The sequence below is a fragment of the Silene latifolia genome, chromosome Y (genome assembly GCF_048544455.1).
Source record: "Silene latifolia isolate original U9 population chromosome Y, ASM4854445v1, whole genome shotgun sequence".
In the NCBI taxonomy this organism is placed as follows: Eukaryota; Viridiplantae; Streptophyta; class Magnoliopsida; order Caryophyllales; family Caryophyllaceae; genus Silene; species Silene latifolia.
The window spans coordinates 357,125,819-357,150,127 of NC_133538.1; positions in this window are offsets into that span (position 1 = coordinate 357,125,819).

Sequence of the window (24,309 nt, forward strand, 5' to 3'; positions counted from 1 at the left end):
TCTATGCTTTTCTGACCTTGGAGTTCATGAGCTCGTTTAAATACGAGCTGGCTGAGCAGTCTGTCCAGTTCCGTCTTATGAACACGAGTTTTGTTTTAACCATGTACCTCTTCGCTTCTCACCTTGGGTTGGCCAAGCCTCCCAAGGGATCTCTCCGTGACATTCTAGCTGAGTGCGGGGTTTGCTGCCTTATGCCTTGCCTTACTGGGAAGTCAGCTCCCACCGCCAGCAACATGTTGATTAATGATGTGCAACATGTTACTTTGAGGATCTTTCTTTGTTCCATATCGAATCTTCTTTATGAGAGGCCTGATATGAGTAAGTTAAACTCTCACGAGTTATTGGTTTTGATGGCTTATCTTAAACCGGAGCGGACCGAGAAGGTGGTCTTTAATGCTCCCGCCATGGTTTGTGCAACCCTTGCTTTGATGGCTTCATCTACCATTAGGTTCTTGAGTTGTGGCGCTTTTGCCACTCGGTTAGCTGAAAAGCTAACCTCCTTTGAGGCTTCCTCTGAGTACGTTTCCTTAGCCACCGCAGTGCCTACCATGGACAGAGATTACTACCTCGACCTAAAATGGTTGAGAACCTTGGCGGATGGTAGCCTAGCATGGAGGGTGTGGGGTATGAGCTAGATGAGGATACCGGCTCCTGAGCACCTCCCACCGACTGAGCTTTTGGATGCGGTTGATTCTGATGAGGAGGAGCATGAGGAAGCACCTCGTCCGTGTAATACTCCGTATTTATAAGTCTTGGGGTACTCTATCGAGTAGCCCTTACTCTGTCGAGTAAGGGTAAGTTGCGAAATAAAATAGTTTCTGACCTGTTGGGTACTCGATCGAGTAGCTGGGGTACTCGATCGAGTAAGGGGGTACTCGATCGAGTACCTTGGGTACTCGATCGAGTGTCCGGTTTTACGGGGAGATTTCTCGGGTTTTGTTAATTATGCGATTAAGGTATTTAAACATAATCGTCATTGTTTTAAATCACTTTTACAAAACCTAAAACCCCGTTTAAGAGAGAAAGCAACGAGTTCATCTTCCTAATCGCATTCTTAGCAATTCCCGGAGTTCGGGCGGTGATTCTTGTTGTTATTCGTGTCGTTGAGTTCCTTGCGTCGAGGGTAAGCTTTTAATATAATTTTTATAATGTTTTGTTAAGTTTGGTTAAACCCTAATTTAGAGATTGGGGGTTTTGTGTGTAGTATGTGATGTATAGCCTATATGTGTTATATGATAGGAGGAGGGTTCGTAGAAGAGGCTTTTTGACTCAAATTGTGATACCGTCGGCTGATCATTTGCTTTCCGGTAGGGATTTCCTACTCAGTATTAGTCTCATAATGGGATATTGGTGATGTGTTGTATTTGGTTGTTTGATATAATGATTGTATTGTGTTTGTGGTTGTGATTGTTGTTGATGGTTCTCGAGATGCGTTCTCGGTGAGTGGTCACTCACTTGCGGGAGTGGCTTCACGCCTAGTTTTGCCCTTCGTGGAACCCGCCACGGAAGGGGATGTGCACATTAATGGACAGGGTTATCGCTCGGTATGATGAGCGGGGCTTAGGTGGGAACAGTTGCGGTCCCCACTGGCGAGGTAGGTCCATTGACGGTCGATTGAGATGATGGGAATTGGTTGGTGGTGTGTGTGTGTGTGTGTGTGTGTGTGTGACAGTTGCTGTCTGTTACCTTATTATTGCTATCTATATTGATTGTGTGATTAGTACACGACCCCGGTGTTGTTTTGTAAACTGCGGTGATCCATTCGGGGATGGTGAGCGAGATATTGAGCAGGTATTGAGATGAGTCTTGGGATAGGCCGGGATGCCACGACATGATGATAGGAGTCTTCCGCCGTAGCCTTTAGTTTATTTACTTTTCAGATTAGACAATCGGTTTGAAATAATGTATCGTACTTTTGGTTTGGTTTGAGGATTGTAACTATTCACTAAATTATTATATTAAGCATTGTTTCTTTATTGTTGTTTGATTATCATTGCCTCGGGTAACCGAGATGGTAATGTCTTCATACCTGAGTGGTCCTGGTAAGGCACTTGGAGTATGGGGGTGTTACAAATGGTATCTGAGAGACGATCCTGAAACCTGTAACCAATGAACTTAATGAACATAGGAGTCAATTAAAATGAACCCGGGGTAAAAGTTGTAGGAGCTAGTGCAAAGGCTTGGGAGACGTCCTAAAGTCGCGGGGTCGCCCTACAACTTTGAACCGGTCACATGGGGGAAGTGTTTGTCGAGTCGTATGTGTGTTTGGTTAACTTGTTTACGAATGTGATGGAATGTGTTAGTTGTTGGATGTTGAAGTAGAAAGTTGGGCATGTGAATGAAAATGGTGGTATGAGGAAATTTGTTGATGAAATGATAACATGTTGGATGATTTACAATGTGGCATTTAATAATATGATGAAATGGTTTCGTAGATAGTAGAAAAGATGCGTAGTATGCTTATTATGATATAATGTGATTTATAAAGTTTAGCATGTTAGCATATGACGTAACATGCGGGTAGCTCTTACGAATTAGTGTTACTCGATCGAGTGAGACTAACTCGATCGGGTGGGTTTTTGGCGATTTTGAGTCCAGATTCGAGTTTTGGGGCACTCGATCGAGTAACTAGGGGTACTCGATCGAGTAGGGGGTCACTCGATCGAGTAGCCTAGATAGTCGATCGAGTAGGAAAGAGATCAGAAGGTCTGTTTGGTTCTGGAGTTTGGGTACTCGATCGAGTACGTGGGGCACTCGATCGAGTAGCCCGTTACTCGATCGAGTGTGTTTGGGAACTCGATCGAGTGGGTTATGGGCATCGTGTTTTCGTGTTTTGAGGTTTAGTACGTGTGTTTATGTTTACCCTTTCTTATATAGCTTCAAGATGCCGCCCAAGAGAACTGCTTTGTACGCGAGAGCTGAGCTTATGACCGTGGATGACATCGTTAAGATGTTAGAGCACCAGGATGCTCTTACTGAGACCCTAAAGAAAGTGAATGAGGACAAGAATAAGGATAAGGAGAAGGAGGTTGATCATTCAAAAATCAGCCTTTACATTGCGAGGTTTAACCCGAAGGAATGCAAGGGGGTTGGGGAGCCTAATCTGCTTGATAGTTGGCTGAGAGAGATGGAGAATATCTTAGACTTGGTTCATTGTCCTGATGAGATGAGAGTGGAACAGGTCGGGTTCTATCTGAGGGAGGCAGCAGGCAAGTGGTGGGATTCAGTGAAAGTGAGTGCTAGGGAGATATATGCAAGCCAAGGCTTACCTGCTATACCTTGGGAGGAGTTTCGTAAGGCTGTGAGGAAGGAGTTTGTACCGGAGCATGTGAGGAGTAAGATGAGAGAGGAGTTTGATGGTTTTAAGATGACTGGCCGAGATGTCCGTGGTGAGTACTACAGTCATTCAATGAGAAGTCTAGGTATGTTGAGGACATGGGTTTGAGTGAGGAGAATTTGGCATTGAGGTTTGAGAGGGGGTTGACCACCAAGATTATGGATAAGTTACCCGTGGGGATCCTTACGATGTTAAGGAAGCTTATGAGAGGGCCGGGGAGAGCGGAGAGGTTGGTGGAGATGGCTCGCGAGAGGTCGGGTGGTGAGAAGAGGAAGTCCGAGAGCGAGGGTGGTGGCCAATCGAATCACAAGAAAGGCAACCACAATCGCCTAAAGGATTTTCTTCTGGTCCCGGTTTAGTCTTGGGACTTCCTATGGGCGTGGCCGTGGAAGTGTGAGTAATAGTTGGGAGTGACTGCTTTGGTTGTGGTGGTGTAGGCCACAAGAGACATGAGTGCACGAGTGCACCGGGATCTTTTCGAGACTCGCACAGAGCTTCGAGCAAAATGGCAACACCGGCCGGATCATGGCCAAACCGGGAAGTCGAGTTACTAGAGTGGAGGCAACCGCAACGGAGGTAATTCTTATCAGAAAACACCGACGAACAACAACAACAATCAAGGGTCGGGTGCTAAAGCCGACCGAAAGTCACCAAGATCTTGTCCGGGAGGTGGACAAGACCAAACGGGCAAGTTATTCATGATGGAAAAGAAGGCAAATTGAGGAAGATGCGCACGTTATCACCTCCAGACATTACTTGTTAATGGTGTTCCTACCTTTGTTTTGTTTGATTCGGGGCTTCTCGGTCGTTTGTGTCTTGAGTCATGTAAAACAGTTGGGTTTGAGAGTATATGAGTCCTGTCAAAGGTGAGCAAGTTTTCATACCTTCGGGTGAGTCCAGATCGTGTGGGAGATTGTTTAAAGATGTATCTTTGATAGTTGGGCAAGTTGATTTCCCTGTAGCATTGCTAGAGTTTCCTTTTAACGGTTTTGAGATGATAGTTGGGATGGATTGGTTAGGAAAGTATAAAGCTAAGATAGACTGTCATCAAAAGAAAGTGTCCTAAAGAGGTCCAAAGGGTGTTAGTGTGTCTTATCGTGGGTTTCTCGTCAAACCCAAAGTTAAGTTGATTGCAGCTGTTACCTTGAAGTCTTATCTGAGGAAGGGATGTCCTCTGATCTTGTGCCATGTGAGAGATGACCGGATAGAGAGCCCGACAGTTGATGAGATACCAGTGGTGGGAGAGTTTGCAGATGTTTTTCCATAGGAGATTCCGGGGTTGCCACCGAAGAGGGAGATAGATTTCACCGTAGAGTTGAAGCCGGGGACGGGGCCAATCTCTAAGGCACCGTATCGTATGGGTCCTAAGGAGATGGAGGAACTTAGGAAGCAGTTGGATGATTTAATAGAGAAGGGGTACATTAGACCAAGTGTATCGCCTTGGGAGCACCGATTCTTTTTCGTGAAGAAGAAAGATGGGAGTTTGAGGCTATGCATAGATTACGGGAGTCAACTGTGACGATAAAGAACAAGTATCCTTTGCCAAGGATAGATGACCTGTTTGATCAGTTGAGCGGTGCAACAGTCTTTTCTAAGATTGATTTGAGGTCGGGGTACCATCCGGTGAAGATTAGAGAGGTGGACATACCAAAGACAGCTTTCACGTCAAGGTATGGCCATTATGAGTATGTGGTGATGCCGTTTGGGTTGTCTAATGCGCCGGCAGTATTTATGGATTTGATGAATAGAATCTTCAGACAATTCTTGGACCAGTTTGTAGTGGTGTTTATCGATGATATCTTAGTCTACTCTAAGACTAAGGAGGAGCATGAGGAGCATCTGAGGATCATGTTGCAGACTTTGAGGGATCATGAGTTGTATGCTAAGCTGTCCAAGTGTGAGTTCTGGTTAGAGAAAGTTGCTTTTCTGGGGCATGTAATCTCTAAAGATGGGGTAGCTGTGGATCCGGCGAAGATTGAAGCAGTGACAAAGTGGGAAGCACCAAAGAATGTTGCTGAGGTTAGAAGTTTCTTGGGTTTAGCTGGATACTACAGACGGTTCGTGAAAGATTTCTCCAAGATAGCTAGACCGATGACATCGTTGATGAGGAAAGAGAACAGGTTTCGTTGGGATGAGAGTTGTGAGACGGCGTTCCAAACATTAAAGGAGCGTTTGACCACAGCTCCTGTCCTCGCATTGCCTGAAGGGAGCGAGAATTTCGAGGTTTATATAGATGCCTCGAAGAATGGGCTGGGATGTGTGTTAATGCAGAATGGTAAAGTGATTGCCTATGCTTCTAGGCAGTTGAAGCCTTATGAGGAGAACTACCCTACTCATGATCTGGAGTTGGGTGCAGTGGTGTTTGCTCTCAAGATTTGGAGACATTACCTTTATGGAGCAATCTTTAAGGTATTTTCTGATCACAAGAGTCTTAAGTACATCTTCACGCAGAAGGAATTGAACATGAGACAGAGGAGGTGGATGGAGTTGATTGGCGATTATGACATGGAAATCATCTACCATGAAGGAAGGCCAATGTTGTTCTTTGATGCTTTGAGTAGGAAGAGTGTACATTCCTTGTGTACAGCTCTATCTTTGATGAGGCCGAGGGATGAGGTAGCGAGCTTTGGGATACATATGATGCGAAAAGGAGATGCCATGGGTGATATGACAAGACGACTTGAGTTTTATGATGATATTCGAGGTAAACAGGTTTTGGATCCTAAAATAGTTGAGTGGAGAGTCGAGTAGAGAAAGGGACAGTGTCCCGGTTTTCTATTCATACAGATGGTAGTTTGAGGTTTGATGGTAGGTGGTGTGTTCCTAATGATGAGGAGTTGAAAAAGACGATCATGACAGAGGCGCATTGCACACCATATTCAGTTCATCCAGGTGGAGACAAGCTATACAAGGATTTGAAGAAAACGTTTTGGTGGCCTGGGATGAAGAAAGAGACAGCTGAGTTTGTGTCCCGTTGTTTGACATGCCAGAGAGTTAAAGGGGAACAGAGAAGACCACAAGGTAAGATTCAGTCTTTAGAGGTGCCTGAGTGGAAGTGGGAATCCATTTCCATGGATTTCATTGTGGGTTTGCCTAAGAGTCAACAAGGTAACAACATGATTTGGGTGATAGTGGATCGTCTGACCAAGTCAGCTCACTTTGTTCCAATGAAAGATACATGGACTAAGGCACAATTGGCTATGGCCTATCGAAAGAACGTGCTTAAGTTACATGGAGTCCCTAAGGACATAGTGTCTGACAGAGATGCGAGGTTTATATCGAGGTTTTGGAAAGTGTTGCGGAATCGTTGGGAACAACTTCAAGATGAGTACAAAGATTTCATCCTGCGACAGACGGATCGAGAGAACAATCAAGACTCTTGAGGATATGTTGCGAGCTTGTGTGATGGATTTTGGTGGTAGCCGGGAGCAGAGGTTGGACTTGATAGAGTTTTCTTACAACAACACTATCACACCAAAGTATTGGTATGGCACCGTTTGAGGCTTTGTATGGGAGGAGATGTAGGAGTCCAATCTGTTGGGACGACAAAGTCTTTGGCAAAGGGTTTTAGGACCAGAGATGGTGCATGAGATGGTGGAACAGATTAAGATGATCAGGGAACGGATGAGAGCAGCCCAGGATCGACAAAAGAGTTATGCAGATCTACATCGTCGGGACATAGAGTTTCAAGTTGGGGACAAGGTTCTTCTGAAAGTGTCTCCGATGCGTGGAGTTATGAGATTTGGGAAGAAAGGCAAGCTAAGTCAGAAGTTTATAGGGCCTTATGAGATCTTAGAGCGAGTTGGGGAAGTTGCTTATCGTTTGGCTTTACCGGCTGCGTTGGAGAGAGTGCATAATGTGTTTCATGTATCGCAGCTGCGGAAGTATGTGAGTGACCCGTCACATGTGTTGGAGGCAGAGAGCTTAGAGCTAGATGAGTCCTTATCATATCTTGAGGTGCCTAAGCAGATTCTAGACCGAAAGGTTAGAAAGACTAGGAGTGGTGAGACAGTTTTGCTTAAGATCCTTAGGTCTAACCACGAGACCGAGGAAGCTACATGGGAGCCAGAGGAAGCTATGAAAGAGCGTTACCCTTTCCTCTTTGATCAGGTATGTATGGTTACGAGGACGTAACCTTGTTTCTTTTAGGGGGGTAGGAGATGATCGCGAGCAGTTTCTACGAGTTTTATACCCCTTTTATATGTTGTGCCGGTATGTTTGTCGGGATGAGTTGGGTTAGTATCATGTTTTACGTTGAATTTTGTTTGACCTTCGAGTCGGGAAGCTTATGGGAGTACCTTTGTTTAGTAGTGGTTTGAACTTCGGGGACGAAGTTCCTTTTAAGGAGGGAAGACTGTAATACTCCGTATTTATAAGTCTTGGGGTACTCTATCGAGTAGCCCTTACTCTGTCGAGTAAGGGTAAGTTGTGAAATAAAATAGTTTCTGACCTGTTGGGTACTCGATCGAGTAGCTGGGGTACTCGATCGAGTACCTTGGGTACTCGATCGAGTGTCCGGTTTTACGGGGAGTTTTTCGGGTTTTGTTAATTATGCGATTAAGGTATTTAAACATAATCGTCATTGTTTTAAATCACTTTTACAAAACCTAAAACCCTGTTTAAGAGAGAAAGCAACCAGTTCATCTTCCTAATCGCATTCTTAGCAATTCCGGAGTTCGACGGTCGGTTCTTGTCGTTATTCGTGTCGTTGAGTTCCTTGCGTCGAGGGTAAGCTTTTAATATAATTTTTATAATGTTTTGTTAAGTTTGGTTAAACCCTAATTTAGAGTTGGGGGGTTTTGTGTGTAGTATGTGATGTATAGCCTATATGTGTTATATGATAGGAGGAGGGTTCGTAGAAGAGGCTTTTTGACTCAAATTGATACCGTCTGATCAACATTGTGCTTTCCGGTAGGGATTTCCTACTCAGTATTAGTCCCATAATGGGATATTGGTGATGTGTTGTACTTGGTTGTTTGATATAATGATTGTCTTGTGTTTGTGGTTGTGATTCTTGTTGATGGTTCTCGAGATGCGTTCTCGGGTGAGTGGGGTCACTTGCGGGAGTGGCTTCACGCCCTAGTTTCGCCCTTCGTGGAACCCGCCACGAAGGGGATGTGCACATTAATGGACAGGGTTATCGCTCGGTATGATGAGCGGGGCTTAGGTGGGAACGGCTGCGGTCCCCCATCGCGAGGCTGGTCCAAAGTGGACGATCGATATTGAGATGATGGGATTTGGTTGGTGGTGTGTGTGTGTGTGTGTGACATTCAAATTGTCTGTTTACCTTATTATTGCTATCTATATTGATTGTGTGATTAGTATCGACCCGGTGTTGTTTTGTAAACTGCGGTGATCCATTCGGGAGGGTGAGCGGATATTGAGCGAGGTATTGAGATGAGTACTGGGATAGGCCGGGATGCCACGACATGATGATACGAGTCTTCCGTCGTAGCCTTTAGTTTATTTACTTTTCGGTTAGACAAATCGATTTGAAATAATGTATCGTACTTTTGGTTTGGTTTGAGGATTGTAACTATTCACTAAATTATTATATTAAGCATTGTTTCTTTATTGTTGTTTGATTATCATTGCCTCGGGTAACCGAGATGGTAATGTGTTCATACCTGAGTGGTCCTGGTAAGGCACTTGGAGTATGGGGGTGTTACAGTCCGACACAGACATACCTCACCGATGATACGATCCTTCAGTTTATGCCCGAGCCGAAGAAGGGGGAGAATGTGAGAGCGGCGGAGGATAGACCCAGGTTGGGGAGAGGACCACGTCGGGTGAGGGAAAGGATGGCTGAGACCCGACCACATCCAGCATCACCACCACGACACCCATTTCCTTTCTATCCCTGCCTTGATACCCCAGAAACACGTTCGAGCTACTTGGCAGAGAGAGTGTCCTCTACCTTGACGCTCCGGAACATGCATGAGATGACATATACTGAGGATATTGGGACCGAGGGACCGCATCCAGTGTGGTGTAGCGGAGTTGGGGACTACAGCGGGGTTTTCCACTCTTACGGGGTGGACATGTCCGCCTGGGGGACACCACAGTCCTTTGCTTTTGGCGGTTTGACCCCATGGTATGAGAGTCCAGAGGCTGGAGCAGGGGTTGACGCGGGTCTTAGGGCATCAGGAGCAGGCACCTCGGAAGGTGATGAAGCTGGGGATGAGATGATGGAGGAGCAGCAGCAGCAGGAGTGATACTCCTTTTCTTTCTCTTTGTTAATGTTTTTTGGTTGTGTTGGACGGTAGTCTTTTTCGGTTCGTACTCCTCACATTTGGTTTGTATTGATGGCCATAAGGCCGTACTTGCTAAGATTAAACTAGTTTGCAGTATTTTGGGGTCGGGTTGTCATCCCGACTCGCGCGTATGTGACGTTATATATATATATATATATCGTGTTATGACAGGAGGATTCTGAAGAGTTTTGACCTGTGGCCACTCGAACGAGTGCTCCTCACTCGATCGAGTAGCTGCAGGTGTGACAGGGAAGGAGTATTCTGATCTGAGGCTACTCGATCGAGTAGCTAAGACACTCGATCGAGTAGGACCAGCTCGATCGAGTACCCTATTTACTCGATCGAGTAACACTGTTATAGGAACGTTTCGTTAATTAAATTTGATTTTAATGGTTATATCATTGCATGTTTTGATGTTTAACATGGTTGGTGACGATTAGTAATATGTTTGGACCGTTAATTTGATATGTTAGAAGTCGTGTTTGGATTTTGAATGCGGATTCGTAACGAATAGTGCAAGTAGTAGTTGGTTCTTATTGCATTCATTTTACATCCTCAACGTCTACTAGTTATATTTCACAGGATTCGCGAATTCCCTTATATACAATTAATACGTACATGTATTCGTGTCTGTGGCTAATTATTCGAATAAAGTAGCAAATGATTTTATGAATTAATGTTTGTATGATTAATGAGTAACGTCCATAAGGCATTATATGTATTGGATAAATGACAAGAGGTAAGTTCTTGTAATGTGGGTAATAATTCGGTGGTGAACTTTGGGGACGAAGTTCCTTTTTGAGGGGAAGAGTAATGTCGCAAAATAAAAAGGTCGATATTACAATCATTTTGTTATTTGTTTATAACATTTTCTAGTATTTCTGTTACATTTCTAGTATGAAACTATAATTGTTTTCATTTGTTTGTTGTGTAATTGGTATGTTGAATTAAAAGTTGAATAATGTTCTATGAAAAGACGGTCATAGAGAGAGAGTTATGATGTCATGCGTTGGAATAGAACCGTTGGGTAACATAGTTGTGTTATGTGACATGTTTCGTGTTGATAGTCGCGTACTAGTAAAAGTATAGTCTCTTAGTACATGGTTAAGAGTATGGAACAGCAGTTTAGTCGTTGGTTGTGTTGGTCCGAGTTGTGAGGTTGTTACTTCAAGTGGTAGGTTGAAGAAGTTGATCTATATGGTGTGTTAGACAAGGTGTGTTAGACAGTTGATGATGATGACATGAGGGATAGTATTTCTGGGGAGTAGTGACCTATGTCGGAAGAGCGGTGTCGTCGATCTTGTTTCCGTATCTGGTGTGTTGGGGAAGGGTGAGTTGAACTTCGGGGACGAAGTTCTTCTTAAGGGGGGAAGACTGTAATACCCGCCCTTTTAGGAACCCGTTGACCAGCATTGACTGACCTTGGGAGCAGTAATATTCCTTAGGAATACGTGCCAAAGTTATCTTGTGTGTTGAGTTGTGGGTGGTACTCGATAGAGTAGAGGCTACTCGATCGAGTAGCTCGGATACTAAATCGAGTAGGGGCCACTCGATCGATTACGTTAGTTACTCGATCGAGTAGAGTCTTTTCAGCAAGGGTTTATAATCGTGTTTTCCTAAAATCGCATATCATTTTCGCCTCTTTCTTCTAAACCTAGATCTCGTCCCTTCCTCTTCCCTTCACCAAATACCTTCTATGGGAGCCTTTGAAGGTCCTTGTGCCATAGGACTGCATAGCTTGAGTCGGGTAACGGTCCTTTGCCAGATTTCCTCATGTAGGTATGTCGTCATCATCATCCGTGTCTTTGTGTTTTCAGTTAGGGTTAGAATGGTAGTGATAGATGATTGTATTGTGTGTATAGGTGTTGCTTGATTGCTGGGTCTTACGTGTGTAGACATGGAACCGTTGCAGTCGCTAAAAGGTAGGTTTGACTTCGCAGTTTATGTGGTTGGTCTAATGTGTCGGTTGTTGTGTCGTGTTTCTGGTGTTATTGTTGTTGTGAGTGTGTGTGGTAGAGTATATGCGGTAATTGATTGGTGTATACAGGTTCTAGGTTGTTTTTGTTTTGCAGCTATCCGTGATCGATTGTCTCTGGTTCTCGAGGTACGTCCTCGGCTGAGTGGAGTCACTTGCGGGAGTGGCTTCAAGCCCTAGTTTTGCCCTTCGTGGAACCCGCCACGGGAGGGAATATGCACATTAATGGGATAAGGTTATCGCTCGATATTATGAGCGGGGCTTAGGTGGGAACGGCTGCGGTCCCCCACTGGCAGGGGTGGTCCAGTGGACGGTCGGTGATAGAGATTGATTAGAGTGGTTGTGACTGTGGGCGTGCTTGGTTGTGGTTGTTATAGTTGGTTATGTTTGTCGTGTCTTATCTCGGTTACTGATCTTGTGTGGTTTGTCTTGTTTGTTTTGTTGTGTCTGCCGTGATCCCTTATGGTGAGCAGTCGGTCTTAGCAGGTGTTGTCTTAGATGATTGCTGGTGTCCGCGCTGGAATGAGTACTCACGAGTTATGACAAGAAGTAGGATATAGTGATGAATTGTATCTTTCTTTTAACAGTTTGGTTATAATGCTTGTAAAACAGTTTGACATTCTTTTATTGACCTTTGATGATTACTTTCCTCGGGAAACCGAGATGGTGATGTCCTTATATGCTAGGGAATGTCTTAGTAAGGCTCCTTGGTATATGGGGGTGTCACAGAAATGGCCAAGGAGAACAGGGAGAGGGGTCCCGAGAAGAGGAAGGCTGAGAGTGAGGGTGGTGGTCATTCCAGTTACAAGTGGGGTAACCATAACCAAGCAAGAGCTTAGTCATCGGGATCAGGGTTTAGTAGTGGAGCTTCCTATGGGCGTGGTCGTGGTGGTGGTAGTAGCAGCTGGGGTATATCTTGCTACAACTGTGGCGGTATAGGCCACAAGAGACATGAGTGTACTAGTTATGTGGGAGAGTGTGGATATAGGCCACAGGCCGGTCTGTGGATTTGGGCCACCTACCAATCTGCGGTCACGGGCCACCTGCACGCCAAGCCAATCTGTGGACATGCAGCGGTCTAGAAAGCCACGCTCGGTGATATAAAAATGCTTTCGACCGGATCGCTTTAGATCGTTCGGTTTCGTCTCGGCAAAGATCTCGAATCGAGTAGAGATGTTCAGAGTCGCCACCAAGCATTTGTGGGATGCTTGGAACCCGTTCAAATCCACTTTATACCTAGGTCAACCAAGGCAAAAAGCGGTGTTTGACATAGGTACTAAAGATAAGGACTCGTTCCCCTTTTAGCATTCTATGCCTAAAATGACTCTCGTACGCCCTGGATAAGGCCATCCACTACCCAAATATTATGAGTAAGGGGTGAGGGTACGTATTGGGAGGCCCTTTAATCGGACACCCAATCCCGCCCGCGTTCGCGGTCTTTACTAATCGATCGTGGTTGTTTAAGTGCAAAAGTTGATAAAATGGTGTAAATGCATGAATGCACATCCAAAAGTGTTAACCTAACATGTGTGCTTTCTAAGTCGGTTTGTTAATCCAAATATCAAGCATAAGATGTCAAGTTGGATTTAGATAGATTTGCATGTGAACGGAAATTAAACATCTATTTACCAAGTTCGGGTTATGATGCTTAACACGATCCATTTATTTGAAAAAGTGTGTCAAATGACAAAGTGTAAAAACGTAAGCTTGTTAATCTGATTCGTAACGTATTCGGATTAACCGTAATCGGGATCGTCCTAGACAAGTACCAAAATGGGACAGAACAGTGCCAGGCAGCCTTGTTAAGGCTCGAGCCTATTGGCGAGATAAAGGGCTCTGCCCGTATTTTGAAAGATGGAAACAGACGGCTGCTTGGGGCACGAGCCATGAGCCGACCTAAGGGGGCGTCTCCTGGTTCTTGAAAAGGTTATTTAAAACCGTATTTATGATGAAAGATATGCAAATGTTGTTTGCATGACTCAGAATAATTACTATTGTGTTAGTAACATTCATTGTCGGATTTGCATGTTTGAAAAGTATAGTTTACAAACAAAAATGTAAAATATTTGATTTGAACTAATCATGTTAAGTTCATTTCTTTGTAATTAGTCAAGTTAATCATCGTGCTCGGATTAAACCGACATGGTATAAAGAACCAAGGATGATTATGAACTATGACTAATATATTTACAAATGTAAACAAATGAGAAAAATGGTAAATAAAATAAAAGGTGTTTAAAATACCCTTTAATTTGTAATTAATCAAATAATATCATCGAGTCACGGAATAAACCGTCATGGTATAAGGAACCAAGGATGATTTTTGGAATGGTCAAAATGTTTATCATAAAAATGATTTGAAAGGGTAAAAACCGTCAAAGGAAAGAAGTAAAAATAAAAGAAAGTGTTGAAGGAAAGACGAACTCAAACAAGTTTGAGTCTGACCTAGACACCCCATTGAGGCACGAGCCTCTCTGCATAGTAAGGGGCTTATGTCTCAGGCCAAAACTCGGTTTTGCCTCGTCTAACCTATATTTGAATCGTGTTATGCATTGTTCATGCTTATAAAGTTATGAAAACTGTAAAGACATGAAATAAAAGAGATATTTACACCCTCGAACTTACGTGTATTGATGTTTGCGAAGTAGACGACTTTAGAGATGGTTTTCTCGTTGTGATTAATCGCGATCAAAGAAGTTTAAAAGAGTGCCTTAAAAAGGATTTTATTCTGAAAATGTGTTGACAATATGTTAATTAAAACATGTTGATTGATGAATTGAGTTGGTTAAATGGGTCGGTCGAATGCACGGCGACGGTACCAAACAAAATGTGTAAGGCTTGTGTTTACGATTGGTAGGTCGTAAACATGTGTCGATTTTGTGACTTAGGAAGTCGGGTCTAGAAGTTTAACGGAGAAGGAGGGGGCGGACTCTCACGCGAGAATTATGGGATGTGAAAGTTTGTATTTATAGAGAAATGTGGGGTGGTAGTTCGGTTGTGTTTGCTTAGAAACTAAGCAGACACCTTAAAGAGGCGCGAGCTACCTTGAGATACAAGTGGGTGTATTGTCCCTTTCGCAAATTTGGATTTTGCATTTGTTCTAACCAATATTTTGTTGGTTGTGATTTGTGGTCTTTGAGGTTTTCTTAGCCGTGTAAGCTTCCTCTTGGGTGATATTTAGGGTAGGTATTTTGTGTCTTTGACTCGGGTTTGACCCGTGTGAGTCGGGATTTGAATTTCGAGTCGGTTTTTAGCTCGGTGTCAGTTTTGACTCTAATTAGGGTCATTTTAATGGAAATGACATGATAAAGACATTCATGGCATTATTTTCGACATTTGAGATTTGGTTTGACTCGGGTTGACTCAGGTTGACTCGAGTTACGGGTTTCTGAGTCGGTTCTAGGTCCGAAGACGGTTTTAACTCTAAATAGTGTTATTTTAATGCAAATGAAGTTAGAAAACTTTTGAAATCATTTTTCATATCCTAATAGTGCATTAAACCATCTCATGTATAGCCAATCCACGCACGCATATCAAAAACACGTTATAGTCTGATCATCATCGGGTGGTTTTTGGAAGGTGCAGATACTGGGTATCTACAGAGCTCCCACTTCGACTGAGGTTTGGACAGGGCGAAAGTCAAAGTATGGCCTCCAGGTCAATCGGAGATTACAATCTGAAGACCATTGCGACGTCCAGGCGACTCAAAAGAGTTTGAGACAAGGAGCTGCCGTCGGGAAGGGCGACGTCAAGGCGACTCGGGGATTCGAGTCAAGGATCTGCCGTCGGGAACATTTTATCGTTTGTCGAGTTTCGATTTAGGTCGTTTAAAGTCCATTAGACTACGTATAAAGGCTCGCCAGCCATAAGAAGGAGTCATACCTGAGGCATCTTCGGGATACGTCCTTGAATCTTTTTCACGCAAAGGCTCGTCAGCCGGTGTTGAAGGCGGTGCGTTTTGAGGCTCGCCAGCCATAGGAAGGAGTCATACCTGAGGCATATTCGGGATATGTCCTTGAGTTGTGTCTTGTTTGCGTGCAAAGGCTCGCCAGCTGTGATAAGGAGTCGTACCTGAGGCATCTTCGGGATACGTCCTTGAGTTGTACCTTGTTTGCGGACAAAGGCTCGCGAGCTTGTGAAAAGGAGTCGTAACCGAGGCATCTTCGGGATACGTCCTTGAGTTGTATCTTATTTGTGGACAAAGTCTTGCCAGCCATATGCATTGTAAGGCTCGCCAACCATCTATGGTCGAATGATCGACTGTGAAAAATAGCATGTGTGACATCTATTTAAAAATCGACACACGCTAGGGAGTTGGAAACTTCTTAGGACTCGGCGGGGATAATATGAGTTGGTGCTCGTTGGGAGGTAGCGTAAGCCATGTAATAGGCGAGGTTAAAGCTCTTGGACTTGATGGGTCGCCGTTTGTTGGGAAGAACTCAGTACTCAGTTGGAGCGAGTTTGCCTTCTCAAGATTATCTGCATGGTTAGTGACCACAATAACCCGCAGCCACATAGACAAGCACGTCGAATGAAAGCATACAAGCACGTAAGCACATAAGCATGTGATCAGTTAACATATAAGCAACTAGCACGTAAGCATATAAGCACGTAAGCACATAAGCATATGGGCAGTTAGCATATAAGCAACTAGCATGTAATATCTCACGCGAAGGGAGATAGAAGTTTTGAATGTTGTGAAGCTTAAAGCCGAGTCTTGTTACACGTAGATCTGTAATTTAATAGATTAGAGACACGTGGCTGTTGGGACACTGACTCACACAGACGTATACTAACAGACTGACAAATGGGCAGTCGTGAACGTGATACAAAGTCAGTGTCGACACAACACAGGGTTGACTCTCACATATTTTTCACACTTGTGTGCAACTCCTTAGCGAAGAAAGGGTGACAACGCGTATCAAATCCCTGAGGTAGAAGGACCGCTCGGCTGGGGAACCTGAATTGATTATCTTTTCCAGACATCTTTGCCACATTTGCTCGTTTGAGATCTCTTCTCGAGGTAAGATGATTCGGAGAGCGGAACCAAGACCTTGCCATCGTCCGAACCGAGCACTAGGCTATGGGCTGTTTTATTTTGGACTGTAGTTGAGACTCAAAAGATGTTTGAGGATAAAGGACGGGTGGTGTCTCGAAAGAGAAGCCCCCAGAGCGAGAAGACTAGAATTTGGCAAATGGAGAATTGCGCGACGTCTTAAGGAAGAAGCCCCCAGTAAAGAGGTATAAGATCAAATTTTACAGCTGGGTGGGCTGCTTTTAAGGATTGATGTTGATGGTTGAGATTGAAAGGGTTATGCGGCTGTGTCCTTGTTGGGGGGACTGCCTACGTATTCGCGTGTTTGCGAAATCAAACCAGATCGTAGTTCAACGCTGGTTATTGAGGATTGAAAATTGGAAATGTTGTGAAAGGAATATGCGGTTATGCCCTTGTAATAGGACTGCCTACGTATTCGCGTGTTTGCGAAATCAAACCAGATCGTAGTTCTTAATATGTGTGCAATGGATTGCAAATTGAAGGGTTTGAAAATTGAATGTGTATAGGGGTGTGGTTGTATCCTCGTAATGGGACTACCTACGTATTTGCATATTTGCGAAATCAAACCGCATCGTAATTATGCATGTGTGTGCCTAAGCGAGTTGTTAGGACCTTAGAGTGTGGAGGTCACGACGGTAAAAACCGTTTGGTGACTCGTCTGAATGTGTGCCTAAGAGAGTTGTTAGGATCTTAAAGTGTGAGGGTCAAGACGGTAAACTCCGTTTGGTGACTCGAGAAATTGATTTGAGATAATTCTTCCTTGGTCATGAATCAAAGAGGTGTAATTTGTAAAAATGTTCCTTATCATATGAGCACACTAAAAAGTGGACCCTAAGGGTAGATTGGGTATGTCCCATTCTCGGTAGCGAAGCATTCGAGAATTCTGTATCCGGGTCAGGGAGAAAATGGCTTCGACATTATAGAATGTGGATCTTGGTAATAATAGGTTTTTTTTTCAGATAAATATCTGGAGTTGAGGGCCACGACAGAAAATTCCGTTTCGTGACTCGAAGGTTGATTGGAGAGAATTTCCTCTTGATCATGAATCGAAGAGGCATAGTTTGTGAAAATGTTTCTTGTTGTGTAAGCACACTAAAAAGTGGACCCTAAGAAAACAATGGTTTTTGAAGACTCTGAATTTGGGTCAAGGTGGAAATGGCTCCGGCATTTTGGAATGTGAAGCTTGGTAATAAAAGGGTTGTTTGACAGATAAAAATCTGGAGTTTGTATTTTATGGTGTTTAGGTAGGTGGGTTGTGGCTTATAATGTGGTGCGGAATGGGGTCTCCGGCTTGATGTGGCTTGAGCACGAAATGGTTGGTAAATGTGTGATCAGAATCCCATGTCTGTACCTTAAAGGTTAAGGTGTGATATTACGAGCTTGAGGGGAATCCTCAGAATCCTAGATAGGTCTCCCTGTAGCAGTATCTAGATGGACTTAGGGGTGAAGAGATGTTGGTTATGATCTTGAGGGGAATCCCCAGGATCCTAGATGGGTCTCCCTGTAACAGTCTGTTGAAGGACTTAGGGGTGAAGCAGTTTTGGTTGAGGTTTTAGTGTTTGGTGTTTTGGACGTGTCGGTCCGGGATTTGGTGTGTTGGACTTGTTGGTACTGGGCTTTGGACTTGTTGGTCCTGGACTTTATATGTTGGACTCATGGGTCCTGGGCTTTGGACTTGTTGGTCCTGGACTATATATCTTGGACTCATGGGTCCTGGGTTTTGGACTTGTTGGTCCTGGACTTTGGATGTTGGTGTTGGACTAGTTGGTCCGAAGTTTAAAAAGTGACGGTTTAATTCCGTTATTTGAAATTGTGGGAAAATAACGAATTTGAATTTCGCTATTTCATTTTTTTGAAAAGTGACGGTTTTGAATTTTCTCAGTTGAAATTGTGAGAAAATAGCAAATTTGAATTTCACTATTTCGTTTTTTGAATGAGATGGTTTTTAATTTCGTTGTTTGGAATTGTGAAAATAGTGAATTTGAATTTCACTATTTTGTTTTTGATTTGAAATTGACGGTTTTATTTCCGTCGTTTGAAATTTGTGGAAATAGCGAATTTGAATTTCACTATCTCGTTTTTTGATTTGAAAATGACGGTTTTAATTTCCGTCGTTTGAAGCTGGTGAAGATGGCTAACTTGAATTTCACTATCTTGTTTTTTTAATTTGAAAATGACGGTTTTAATTTCCGTCGTTTGAAATTTGTGAAATAATGAATTTGAATTTCACTATCTCATTTTTGTTTTGGCTTTCGCTTTGGCTTTGGTTTTTGCCTTTGTTTTGGCTTTGGCTTTGGCTTTGGCCTTGGGATGAATTGCTTTTGGCTTTGGTCTTTGATTTTGGCCTTTCACTTTGACTTTGGGTGAATGGCTATTGGCTTGGGCCCTTGATGTATTGGTTCTTTGCCGTCCTTCGTTCGAGGAAGGTAAAGGTGCGGACGGGGATGTACCCGTTGGTGAGAGGTTGATTCTTGGTGATGGGATGTTTTTATTGGGACTGGGCTTGCCTTCCATCATTGATCATGAACAAGGAGATGTTCAGGTTTGTTATCTCGGTTCGTCGTAGAATCCCTTTGATAAAAGCTCATCCTATATAGGGTGCTAGTGAAAGGTTTCTATTTCCAGACATGGAATAGGTAAAGAGAATGGACACGGAGATTCGAGTCCTCTGCTTACTCGGTACGGAACGTCACTCTAGTGTACTCGCATTGAATTGGAACATATTGTTTGTTTTAAATCAATTCTCAAATCAATTAAGAGAGTCAACGGGAAATGGTAAAGGGGAGAATATATGATAGTTGGTAATTGTGCTTTTATTTAGATAAATAAGAGGCTAGCACAGACTCGATGGATACGTGTGACTCGTGGGGACAGCCCCCAATTGTCACTTAGGAATAAAGGGACAGACGCTAGGATAGATATGAGAAAGCCTAAAACTCGGACTCGGACTCTGACTCAATCGTAGATACGAACTCCTAATCATCATGTTCCTCCTCGAAGGTCTCTTTCGCAACATCCAAAGGCTTGAATGTTTGATCTTGAGCATTGACCCACTTGAGCACTTCACTCTCGTTGTTGGGAATGATATGAGGATAAAAGTTCATGAGGCTTTTATATCCTTGCAGAAAGAGATGTTCATTAGGGTTGTCTTCATCACTTGGTTGGCATAGGGATGAAGCTATCAGTTCATGATTGTCGATCATATTTTGTATAACATGTTTCAGTTTGAAGCATGTTTCAGTGTCATGACCTTTTCCTTGATGATATTGGCAATAGGCATTACCGTCCCAGAAACGGGTTTTCCTGCATTCAGATGGGTCCGGAGTGGGCCCGATTGGTCGTAGCTTCCCTTCAGTCACAAGCTTTTGAAGAGCTGCAGCATAGGTTGTGTTGAGGTTGGTGAATGTCCTTTGAGAATGTTCAACCTTGCTGTTTGGCTTGAGACATTCAGGAGGATTGTCTTGACTGTGAGGTACAATTATGATTTTGCAAGCTTCAATCATATCTTGAATGGCATGCTTGAGTTTGGAACAGGCTTCGGTGTCATGGCCCTTGCCTTGATGGTGTTGGCAATAGGCGTTACCATCCCAGGATCGAGCTCTTTTGTGTTCGGGTTTGTCCGGAGTCGGAGCAATGGGCTGCAACATTCCTTCTGAAACAAGTATCTCCAGAGCGGTGCCATATGTTATTCCCAGATCTGTGAATACACTTTGATGTTTTCCCATGGTTCCAACATTGGTGTTTTTTGAGATGTTTTTGTGAGTTTTTATTTTATTTTTGTTTTTGTCAATCCTGGGCGGAAACAGGATTTGGTCATTGCCAATGGGAAGGTTTGGGGAAATTGCTTGATATTTTGAAGGGGATTTTAGTGAGGCAATTTCATGTTCTTTGTTGGTGGGTTCATGGGTATGCGAACCATTGGATGACTCCTCATTTTCAACAGCTGTTGGTTGGTGGACGGAGGGTCGGTTCATTTTCAGTACTACCAAACCGCTTCTCCAAATTAGCTACACGAGTGTTCAAATCATCGATAGCCACTTGCAGCTTTGAGAATATGTTGTTGATGGAGATGGAGAGCATCATTATAGCACTTTGTATGCCATCTTCGTCAATTGCATTGATTTTCTCATCGTCGGGAAGGATGAGATCAGAGCAGTCTAGGGAAGATTCCTGACTGTGTCCAATAGGGTTTTCTGGAGGGTTGTTTTTGTTGAATGTTGAGAGAGGTAATGTTAATTCACCCTTTTCGATCATATCAAGGATGACACCTTTTAGAGGGAGACACATTTCAGTGTCATGTCCGCGACCTTGGTAATATTGACAAAACAGGTTTTCGTCCCATCTACGTCCTCACTTTTTTAGTAGAGGGTCTGCAGTTGGACCAATCAGTTGGAGTTTTCCTTTCTAGATTAGCCTTTCCAAGGCTGTGTCATAAGGCATACCCAAATCAGGGAAGGACCTATGAGGTCGTCTGGTTTTGATTCTGTCGATGGCAAGTAGCCGGCTTTCAAGGAGCTTAACCATTTGTTCAATATCAGAAGAGGTAAAATTCCCAGTTATCAATTTTTCCTCAACTTGGGAGAGACGAGTGCTCAAATCTTCCACGGTAGCTAGGATTCGAAGGACCATGTTGTTGGTTTCAGCAGAAGTCATGGCAGATGCAGATTGATCGGCTTCTTGAGTTTCTTGTCGACGATCGATGGCAAGAGATTGCACAAACAAAGGTAAGTACGACATATATGTACAAAAGGCAGTTTTGTTGTGAAGACACGACGGTGTAACTAGGTTATGAATTCATAAAGATCGTGAATGACCTCTTGTGTTTGAACTCAGGGTGCATGACTTTGAACTTAGACTCGAGTGTCAACTTTGGCATATTGGTGCCTAGATAGACTACTTCTGATGAGATTTGGAAGTTTGTTGATGGCGTGACACCGCTGGAAAAGACATGTAAACAAACTTGACCTTTGACCCGTAATGTAGGGGAAATGCGGGTTTAAAACCCAAGAGGTTTTGACTCTCCTAACGCCATAATTGTAGATGTCTCGACAATTAGGCGACACGACCTAGACCAAAAGGTAGGTACAAACTTCGGCAGACACTCGATGTTATCTAGACGACTTGACTTGAAATGAACTCGAGGCTGAATCAGAAAGGTGGACTGAAATTTTCGAAAATAGAAATTTTCAAAAGGATTCATTTATCGCTTTATGGACGGCTCCCAAAGAATAGGGATCTTTAGAAGTCGGTCAGATGAAGAGTTGTCTTAAGTTTGTTTTCAAAAGACGGTTTAAGTTGAGATTGTGACGGCTCTGAAATCAATGTGTTGTCTCCGAAGACGGTTTTTTAAAATTCTGAATCACGGATTTGAAAATCGAGAATTGAAGAATTTGGAATCGTCATCAAAATGGCCATGAAAACGGTTAACTTTGTTTCCAAAGGATTTAAAATTGGGATGAAATTTGAAAACGGTTAAATTTGTTTTCAAAGGTTTGAAATTGGATTTGAACTCAGAAAATGGTTAAATTTGTTTCCAAAGGGTTTGGAGTTGGATTTGAAATTTGAAAATGGTTAGATTTGTTTTCAAAGATTTGAAATTGAATTTGAAATTTCAAAACGTTAAATTTGTTTTCAATAATTTAAAATTGAATTTGAAATTTGAAAACGGTTAAATTTGTTTTCAAAGATTTGATTTTGACTTTGAAATTTGAAAACGGTTAGATTTGTTTTCAAAGATTTGAAGTTGGATTTGAAATTTGAAAACGGTTAGATTTGTTTTCAAAGACTTGAAATTGAATTTGAAATTTGAAAACAGTTAAATTTTTTGCAAATGATTTGAAATTTGATCAGAAATTTGATAGCAGTTAAATTGGCCTTCAAATGATTTGATTTTTGATTGGAATTTGAAAACGGTTAAATTTGTTTTCAAATGATTTGATTTTTAATTTGAATTTGAAAGCGGTTAAATTGGCCTTCAAAAGATTTGATTTGAATTGGAATTTGAAAACGGTTAAATTCGTTTTCAAATGATTTGATTTTGTATGGAATTTGAAAACGGTTAAATTCGTTTTCAAATGATTTGATTTTGGATTGGAATTTGAGAGCGGTTAAATTGGCTTTCAAATCACTTGATTTTTGATTGGAATTTGAAAGCTGTTAAATTGGCTTTCACATGACTTGATTTTGAATTGGAATTTGAAAACGGTTAAATTCGTTTTCAAATGATTTGATTTTGAATGGAATTTGAAAATGGTTAAATTCGTTTTCAAGACTGGAAATCGTGAGGATTGAATTCGTCATTACGACGGGTTAGAAAACCGCTTAACCTTTGAAAGACGGTACGAAAATCGAAAAGTGTGAGAATTGAAATCGTTATTACGACGGCTTAGAAAAGCCAAATTTTATTTCGAAGACGAGATTTGAAATTTGGAAAGTTGTACGGGTTGAAATTGTCATTACGATGGTTTGGAAAACCTTTTAGTTTGAAAACTGATTTCGAATTTTGAAAATTCGAGGGTAGAATTCGTCATTACGACGGCGTAAAAGGGCGCTTTGAGAAATACAACGATCGGCGAGAGACCGAGGTTTGAAACGACCATTATGACAACGTAAAAGGGTATTTTGAAATGGTTTGTGTAAACCAAGGTTTGAAATCATCATTAAACGGTACAAAAAGGTGTGCAACGGTCGGCGAAAGACCGAGGTTTAAAACGGTTGTGAAAAACCGAGTTTGAAAAGCGTCATTACGACGGCCTAAAAAGGTGTGTTGAAATGGTTATAAAAACCGGATTTGAAAATCGTCATTACGACGGCCTAGAGAGGCGTGTTGAAAAGCAACGGTCGGCGAAAAACCGAGGTTTGAAATGGCCATTATAACGGCGCAAAAAGGTGTTTTTAAAAGTTTTAAAATGACACGGAAGGACTTATGATCAAGTAGCACATAAGCACTCGCAGTTCATTATATTATGCATAATGCTGACACGGGTTTTGGCTTAAAAGGGTGGGTTACACACCAAGCAATCAAACCCCGATTTGCGAGAGGGATACCAATCCAAACAAAATGTTTAAGGAGGGTGCCCTGGCCTCGTGCTCGAAGGAAGTGAAAGCTCTTTGACTAAACAGAAATGTGTAACTTCAATGGTATGCTTGACTCAATCGGGATTCGAAACGCGGGGATGAGAAAACTCACGCCGACGGGACGAGCAAATTGGTCGATAAAGGGTTAGGTTGTGGGCCCGGATAAGGAACCCGAGTTATGACCATAATATCAATTATTGCACTTTAACCACGACCTCGTTCGAGTTTCACCTCTAAGGATCACAAAGACACAAGTGTCCTAGTTTTCCCCAGCGGAGTCGCCAATCTGTGGACATGGGCCAGAGGCTGGTCTGTGGATTTGGGCCACCTACCGATCTGTGGTCATGGGCCACCTGCACGCCAAGCCAATCTGTGGACATGCAGCGGTCTAGAAAGCCACGCTCGGTGACGTAAAAATGCTTTCGACCGGATCGCTTTAGATCGGTCGGTTTCGTCTCGGCAAAGATCTCGAAACGAGTCGAGGTGTTCGGAGTCGCCACCAAGCATTTGTGGGATGCTTGGAACCCATTCGAATCCACTTTATACCTAGGTCAACCAAGGCAAAAAGCGGTGTTTGACATAGGTACTAAAGATAAGGACTCGTCCCCCT